The sequence below is a fragment of the Ruditapes philippinarum genome, unplaced genomic scaffold (assembly GCF_026571515.1).
Source record: "Ruditapes philippinarum isolate M1 unplaced genomic scaffold, ASM2657151v2 ctg3099_1_1_1_1, whole genome shotgun sequence".
Lineage (NCBI taxonomy): Eukaryota > Metazoa > Mollusca > Bivalvia > Venerida > Veneridae > Ruditapes > Ruditapes philippinarum.
Window position 1 is genome coordinate 374,632 of NW_026856147.1, and position 9,814 is coordinate 384,445.

A 9,814-nucleotide genomic window follows, 5' to 3' on the forward strand; every position below is an offset into this window, starting at 1 on the left:
CTACTCTTTTTTTATCAAAATAGTAAAATGTTTTAAGAATTCAATTATCATATTGACCGACGATTATAAGTCAAAACTTAACTGGAAAAAGTCAGTAAATTATGCTTAATCTTTCAATAAATTAAATAAAATATTTCAAAGTTGATAGTGTCATATTAATACCATAAAATGTACATTTTTCTCAATTATTGCACATATTTATTGCTTTTATCTCATATAGATAAAATGAAACATGCTATTGTTGTTGTTGTTGGTTTTTTTTCGAATTGTATGTTTATGTGTAATAATGATCAATAAATTTGTGAGTTGATTGACAAACATTCATTTTAGAAAAAAAGCTTATTTATCTGTAAAATATTTGTTCTGTTCTGTAACGATATCAAACATCTACTCCAAAACCGGGAGAGACCGGACAATAAACGTGTGATACTATTCGCCGGTCACTAGTAAATCCCGGTCAAAATAGACCGGCAAAACCGGGAATTACCGATAGCAGTACATCCCTCTATAACTATATTTTCGGAATGTTTAGGTCATCAACTCATCATACCATAATAACCCACTTTGTACTACAAAATGGTAAATAAAAAAAACGAAGAGACGGAAAAGGTTATTTCATGTATTGCGAAATTCTCTTTGTACATATCGAGACATTTTTTTAATCAAGCACCCTCATACCGATCGGAATGATCGGCTTTTATTATGACCGACTAAAAGGTTCGAGAAGTTGCTGTCGCCCATTCGCAAAATCTGATTTCATTCCATAAGGGCGCCGCTCGGCGCGGACGCCGACAATACCTGCCTGTTCAGAAATGTTCCTTCCTGCCTATATAAATGGTAATAGTTCCAATAGGTTTAACATGTTAGAGCCTAGTTACAAATATGTAGATCAGGGATTATTCATTGCATGTTCTATAATTGATTTGAACAAATGTGAGGTTACTCTATTTGTAATGAATGTGAACAATTGTTCAACTGTGTTAAAAATGGACTGAGGTTTAGGTTCACCCTCGAAAATATCTGAAATTTATTCAAATCAAAATTCTTGTTCTGGGAATTGTTTACAAACTGAAAAAAGGTAGTGAATTTCCAGAACATTTAAAAACTGTATTAGAGTCTTGTTTTCAAATTTAAATAGGAAGGAAAACTCAAAGTTAAAAATTTACTGATGACATTTTCTGATGTATTTGTTAGTCCTGATGAAAAATTTGGTCAAACAAATATGGCTGAACATTTCATCAATACTGGCAATGCACAACCAATACAGTGTAAAGCTCGCAGAGTGCCAATTCATTTACAAGATATAGTAAATAAGGAAGTTGACAAAATGCTAGAAAGCAAGGTTATTGAACCGTGTCATTCACTATGGGTTTCAGGTATTTGCCTGGTGAAAGAGAAAGATAATACAATAAGATTTTGTGTGGACCTTAGAAATCTAAATTCAGTGACAATTTTTGATTCATATCCACTTCCAAGTATTGATGAAACTTTAGATCATTTAGCAAAAAGTAATTATTTTCACTTATTAGACCTAGCCAGTGGTTATTGGCAATTACAACTAAATGAGTTTGATGCAAACAAAACAAGCTTTAGAATTCCTGGAAAAGGCCAATATTGTTTCCGTGTAATGCCGTTTGGTTCGAAAAACGCACCTGCTTCTTTTCAAAGACTCATGTAGGCAGTTCATCATTGGTTAGTCTTTGAGAAATGCCTGATTTATGTTGATGATGTCTGCATAATAGGGAAAAATTTCAATGAATAACTTGAGAATCTTAGTTTAGTTTTGTCAAGATTAAGTCAAGCAAATCTCAAATTAAAACCTTCAAAGTGCAAATTGTTTCAAACTATGTAGTTTACTTGGGTCATCAAATTTCAAAAGAAGGAATCACATGCGACCCTTCCAAAATTGAGGCAATTAGATCACGGCCAGCGCCAACTAATATCCATGAATAAATCCATGGTTAGGAATTTGCGAATATTACCGTAAAATGATTAAGAACTTTGCAGAGATATCCTTACCCCTGACAAGACTCACCCGGAAAAAAGCAAAATTTAAATAGGGCGATGAAGAAAAAAGGGCTTTTGAAAAACTTAAGCATTGCTTAATACATTCCCCTGTATTAGGATTTCCAGATGAAAATGCTGGTATTTTCATACTAGATACAGATGCTAATGCTTACTCAATTTCTGGGATCATTTTTGAGGAACAAAATGGGGTCGAAAGGGTGTTAGCCTATGGTAGTAAAGTACTAAATCCTGCTCAGCAAAATTATTGTACCACTAATAGGGAATTGTTTGCAAAAGTGCATTTTGTTCCAACATTATAAGCACTATTTACTGGGAAGAAAATTCATTATACGTTCTGACCACAAAAGTTTGACTTATTTACACAAATTTAAGGAACCAGAGGGACGCTGGATTAACATTCTGGGTGCGTATGACTATGACATTATTTACCGAGAAGGTTCAAAACATTTAAATGCTGACAGCTTGACACGTCGCATTAAAAAGATCATGTAAAATTTTCTAAATTGCAAAGAGTGTGAGAAATCCTAAAGACTAAAACAAAATCTTTCAAGTACTAAAACAAAACAAACAACTATTACTGAAAATGCATCACCTTGTAAATCTCATGGTTTAACAACAAATATAAATTTAATGACAGACAGTATATTAACTGAAAAACATTCATGTATTAACCCTGTAAGACAAGAAACTATCAATAATCACAATTTTGAGCCAAACTGATTAAATCATTGGTCTAAACAAGACCTTAAAGAAATGCAATTTAAGGATGCCGCAATTTCTGAAAAGTTAAGACTTAAGCAGATTTTTTCCATTAAACCTGAAAAATCAGAGTTGTTATATTTACATAGTGAAGTAATTAAGCTTTGGCAAAAATGGGAAATTCTTGAAGTTCAAGATGGGTTGTTTTACTGTAAACCATCTCAAACTAATGAAAATACTGTTTTACGGCTAGTAGTATCAGAAACTATTAGACTGTTCATATTTAATCAGTTACATAGTCAAAGATATTCGGGTCACTTAGGTAGTGATCGCACTATAGAATCAGTGAAGCGTAGATTTTTTTGGCCCGGCATGTCACATGAAGTTGAACTTTGGATAAAGCAATGTGAAGCTTGTGCCAGGTGCAAACCAGGTCCTGGAAAAGGGGAGTGTGAGATTCAACAGTTCAGAGCTTTCCGTCCTTTGGAAATTATCGCAGTAGATATCATGGGTCATCTCCCCCTCACAAAACAGAACAATGAGTACATTATAGTCTGTGGCTGTTATTTCACAAAATGGATAATGGCATTTGCAGTTCCGAATCACACTGCTTATACAGTTGCTGATATATTTGTAATACAAGTATTTTTACAATTTTGTTTTCCATGTCTAATTCATACCGATCAAGGGAGAGAATTTGAGTCACATCTCTTCTCTCATATTTGTAGTCTTTTGGGTATTGATAAGACTCGAACTTGTCCGTGCAATCCAAAATCAGATGGATTAATAGAGCGCACTAATAAAAGTGTGATTGAAATGTTGAAATCTTTAGTTTCTAAGGAACAATCTGACTGGGATGACCATTTACCATATGTGATGGCAGCTTACAGATCAACTCAGCAAAGCAGTACTGGTTGTAGCCCAAATCTTTTGATGCTGGGTCGGGAAGTTGATAGCCCTATAGTTCTTATGGTGGGTCCTCCTCCAGGTCAATCTGAAACAGAATGCCCGATTGAATATGTAGAATGGGTCTAACATGCTCTAAGACAACTTATATTCGTTTGCATATAGTAACTTAGGAATTTCTGCAAGCCGACAGAAACGTTACTATGACCGTGGTTTAAAACCCAGACAATTTTCTTAAGGCAAAAGGGTCTGGAGATGGTATCCTCCTACTGCGAACCAGAAATTAGGTAAAGGCTGGACAGGTCCATATTTAGTATTGGCTAAGATAAAAAAAATGATAAACAAGATCAACAAGGAAAGGCGGCGCTCAATGAACGCAACCCCCATTCGACCCAGCAACAAGAACCAATGGCAAGGAGGCCAGGTGGACCCCAAACAAAAACAGGACAGGGCAAAGACAGAGCACGGACAGGTTAATCATTAAAAGATCAATAATTTGTAACTAATTAGGAATTCAAAGAAAATAATAATAGGCCCACACAGGGGAAGGGGACAGGGGGAAGGGGGTAATCAAAGAAATAAAAACTAGAGGCAATGGGGAAGATACTTACCGTAGACGAGAAAACAACAAGGGACACAAGCAAAAGTGTCACCAAAACAGTATGAAACAACATAGACATATATCTGAGGAACACAGTGGGGCGCCGCCTTGGAACGGTCAGCATCATAATAATGACTGCTGGGGAGTTTAAACCGGTTAATGGTGCACTAAACCTCGCTCTTTGCCCCACAATGTTCCTATTAACGAGACAGTGTAAATAAAATGAATCCCCGCCAAGTGAAATTCTAACAGTTGTCATGGTTACAAAAGGTTAAATAAGTAAAACACTAAAATGATCATGTAGAAACATATAAAAGTAAACCCAATGACAATAACAAAAGTACTCAATGTCCTAAAGGAAGACAGAGCAACAAAAAAATCACCTACAAGGGCCCGACGAAGCAAGGCAGAAGACGAACATTAAGACAATTCAGTCCCAAAGGGCTTTACGAACTATCCATCATAGAGTCTCCCACTTGGTCCGTCAGATGCAATCAAAAGAGGAAAGCGTAGTGTCCAACTGTAAACGGGTTGAACACTAAACATGCAGTATGTCTTAAAATAGTAGGGTCATAACCTCTTTTAATAAAACGTTTAATGATTTTAGTAAAAACAGCAGAAAACTTGACATATAAAATACAAAAATCTGAAGACAGTAGATCAATCAAAGTGCATGTAGATTATTTAAAACCCTTTGAAGGGAAAGAAATTCCTGTTGATTGGACAAAACAAATCAATTCTAATGAGGAACAAAACAAAATTGATCTTGAAGAATCTTGCAATGTCAGTTCAGACTCTGAACTTCAAACGCAACTAAATTCATGTATACCTGAAAATTCTCCTTTTGCTCCACGATCTAGGAGAGAAAGAAAAATCAAACCACGAGAAATATATTCACCTAAATTTCAAAAATAAATAAATAAATCATGAGTCATAGTATATGTTTATAGCATTGATAAACCTATATAATGATTATCATATTCTGTTAATCATGTTTGTATAAACATTAATTTTATGTTACATTTTTCATTTTTGAATATTTTGCATATAATTAGATTAATTTATAAAAAATGTTTAAAGGAAGATAACAATTGTGTACATATTTTAATATAAGTTCAAAAGAGTTGTCGTTCTTTGATTTTGTATTATGAACATTAGTTCCTAATATTGATAATGTTATTTGATATCAAATCATTATATTTGAATTAAGATTGCATGAGAGTAATGCATCTAATTTATTAGCATGTAAATAAGTGATATTTCATATTAAACTTAAAATATGAAATTATCTAATTATGATCTATATCTCTGGTCATTATAAAATATACATTTTTATAAGGAAAAGTTTTGAGATGATTCATATAATTGAATTGTTTAAAGAAATGAATTGTTGTTGACATTACAGCAAAATGGCACAAGCACAATTGAGACTACCCGATGCTCAAAGACCATTGTGGCCATGTGACGGAAACATTTGCCCCGTGCCGGGATGTTTTGGATTTAACACTACATATGCTGCCTTCAACAAGCACTGGGTTTCGGTTCATGAGCCATATAATACCACTTGTAAGTGCACCCTCTGCAACCATATCAGTAAGAGGAGATGTGATGCTAAGAGGCACACCTTTACCTCTGTCAATTTCCACTATTTAGAGGAGGTTAAAGTTGTGATTCCCACTACAAGTCAACATTTGGTAGAATAAAGCCAAGACGAGGTAACCAGGAGAAAAGAAGATTAATGGAGGAAAGAAGGCAGGCGGAGAAGGAAAATCAGAGAGAGAGACAGAGGCAGGGAACAGAAGGGGAGAAGGAAAGGACAGATAATTTGGGGGGGTTGTATTTTTGAGGGGGGTGAGTTGGGTTGGGAAATAGGGATTTGGATATGATAAAATTTTGATGTTGTTTATTTGTTATTTAAATAATAGATTATTATAAATGCATTTTTGCCTCTAAGTTGTTTTTTAAACTACTTTATTCTATCATCTGTTTAGGAAATTGAATTCGAATTAGATATAAGTTACATATGGTCATATTTAAGTATTAAGCAAAAATAGATCAATTTTATAGTACATTTTTCATAACTATTTTGAGAATTATAAACTGAAATTTGCAGAAATTTTATATTAATTATATTATATTAAAAAAAAATCTCTGGTTAATCCGTATCATATAAATATTATATTTTTTGGCATTGTAAATCTTAATTATTTAGGAGGAAGGAATGTAATAGGATGACTTTTTAATAACTTACTATTCTACAAATCAATTTATAATTCCTTCTCATGTTTTCCTTCATGGAAGCACCCATTTTGCATCGCTTACCAAGCGTTAAATAAAAGAAGTGATTTAATTGGTCAATATTGATATAAATTAACGAATCGGGTTCTATATTTTATTACTTATCGTTATCCAATCAATTGTTATTCTATTGTCTGCAGAATGAATAAATAGCCGAGCTTTACCATTGACAAGTAGTTGGGTGCTGCACCACTTTGGTCAGTACAATAAGGCTCAAGCCTTGACATTTAACTAGAGACTTCGGTCTTGAATCAAACACTACAAACTGTAAATTTAAGTTGCCTGCCTTGTCAATCAATACAGTTTAGTCAATTATTTAAAAATCTTTTCTTTAAATAAATTTTATAAATTGTCTCGTAAATAAATAAATAATATATATATATATATATATATATATATATATATATATATATATAATATATTATATATATTTATATATATATATATATATATATGAACTCTATATATGAGAATGTTGAGGCTTGTTTCAATGTGAAGTGCAGTTTTGTGACTGTATATAAAGCTGTTCTGAAACCATCATTTTTGTGATGGTGGATGAGGCAGTGACTATGCTTTCATGACTGTTCTGCTAGGGGCGCTGTGCCGTAATTGGACTGGCATATCGATGTGGTGGTATGTGTGTATATATTTCTCTCATTTCTATAACAATTTATCTGCACACTTGTATCTTAAGTGATCCCACGCAGGGGAAAGTATAACTGTATTGAATTTAATTATCTCCCTTTATATATACTTTATCTGTCTAAATTCATTGTAAATCCTACGGATCTAACTTGATCTTACGGGATCCAGTTGACTTTCGGAAATAGATATATAGTTCCTCTGGTCCCAATCAGTGACGAAGACAATAAAAATGTCATCGTTGATTTGTGAGACATGATAACAGAGAACAAACTCAATATATGAAGAATGTTGAAGCTTGTTTCAATGTGTAGTGCAGTTTGTGACTGTATATAAAGCTGTTCTGAAACCATCATTTTTGTGATGGTGGATGAGCAGAGTGGCTATGCTTTCATGACTGTTCTGCTAGGCGCTGTGCCGTAATTGGAACTGGCATATCGATGTGGTGGTATGTGTGTATATATATTCCTCTCATTTCTATAACAAATTTATCTGCACACTTGTATCTTAAGTGATCCACGCAGGGGAAAGTATAACTGTATTGAATTTAATTATCTCCCTTTATATATACTTTATCTGTCTAAATTCATTGTATCCTACGGATCTACTTGATCTTACGGGATCCAGTTGACTTTCGGAAATAGATATATAGTTCTCTTGTCCCAATCAGTGACGAAGACAATAAAAATGTCATCGTTGATTTGTGAGACATGATAACGGAGAACAAACTCAATATATGAGAATGTTGAGCTTGTTTCAATGTGTAGTGCAGTTTGTGACTGTATATAAATCTGTTCTGAAACCATCATTTTTGTGATGGTGGATGAGCAGTGACTATGCTTTCATGACTGTTCTGCTAGGCGCTGTGCCGTAATTGGACTGGCATATGGATGTGGTGGTATTTGTGTATATATTCTCTCATTTCTATAACAATTTATATGCACACTTGTATCTAAAGTGATCCCACGCAGGGGAAAGTATAACTGTATTGAATTTAATTATCTCCCTTTATATATACTTTATCTGTCTAAATTCATTGTATCCTACGGATCTACTTGATCTTACGGGATCAGTTGACTTTCGGAAATAGATATATATAGTTTCTCTTGTCCCAATCAGTGACGAAGACAATAAAAATGTCATCGTTGATTTGTGAGACATGATAACAGAGAACAAACTCAATATATGAGAATGTTGAGCTTGTTTCAATGTGTAGTGCAGTTTGTGACTGTATATACAAGCTGTTCTGAAACCATCAAATTTTTGTGATGGTGGATGAGCAGTGGCTATGCTTTCAATGACTGTTCTGCTAGGCGCTGTGCCGTAATTGACTGGCATATCGATGTGGTGGTATGTGTGTATATATATTCTCTCATTTTCTATAACAATTTATCTGCACACTTGTATCTTAAGTGATCCCACGCAGGGGAAAGTATAACTGTATTGAATTTAATTATCTCCCTTTATATATACTTTATCTGTCTAAATTCATTGTATCCTACGGATCTACTTGATCTTACGGGATCCAGTTGACTTTCGGAAATAAATATATAGTTCTATGGGCCCAATCAGTGAAGAAGACAATAAAAATGTCATCGTTGATTTGTGAGACATGATAACAGAGAACAAACTCTATATATGAGAATGTTGAGCTTGTTTCAATGTGTAGTGCAGTTTGTGACTGTATATAAAGCTGTTCTGAAACCATCATTTTTGTGATGGTGGATGAGCAGTGGCTATGCTTTCATGACTGTTCTGCTAGGCGCTGTGCCGTAATTGGACTGGCATATCGATGTGGTGGTATGTGTGTATATATTCTCTCATTTCTATATATATATTTGTAATTGGAGAAAATAAACGTTCATACAGTGCTTAAGTATAAATACCCAAGTACTTTCGGCGTATTATGCATTCATCAGGGGTGTATTACATGTATAATGTGCGCACACAATCGAGCACAAAATCTCAATACGTGTGTACTGTATAGTATCAAAAATTGAACTGGTACACAGTCGCTAGGAAGGTGATAAAATTACATCGGTTATGAAAAGACCGTTATTGAATCGTCATTGTGTAGTACTTTTCAAAAGAGAATATAGCCTGCGGTCAAATATGGCATAAATTCGGTTAAATATATCTATAAAACTGTGTTCAAAAGAAAAAAATATATATAAACTTAAAAAAAAATAAAATAAAACTTCACATATAAGGGCGTTTTGTGTTTTTATTACTATAAGTATGATGTAAGAAAATGCAAGTTACAAACAGTATGATGTTATATGAAGTGGAAATTTACGATAAGGTGAAAGTAAAAACGAAGCTCTCAGGCAAGGGAAAAATAGCCCTCCCGACACCGCGTGGTGACTAAAGTTAGGTTTTAAAGTTTGTCAAGAATGGGCGAAAATAAGTGTGTAAATTAGTCTCCTTTATTGATTCCTGATGGCACTAGCGTATTCAGTCGGCGAATCCAGTATGTCTCGCGTGATTTCCGTGTTATATCTGACCACTTTGTGTTATGTTCAATACAACAGAGGGACACATCTTTAAAACTGTGTCCCTCAAGGTGAAAATGTTCAGCAACTGGGGATCTGTTAAATTTTCGCGTTTTCCAGTCAGAGCGGTGTAAGTTCATTCGTTTAT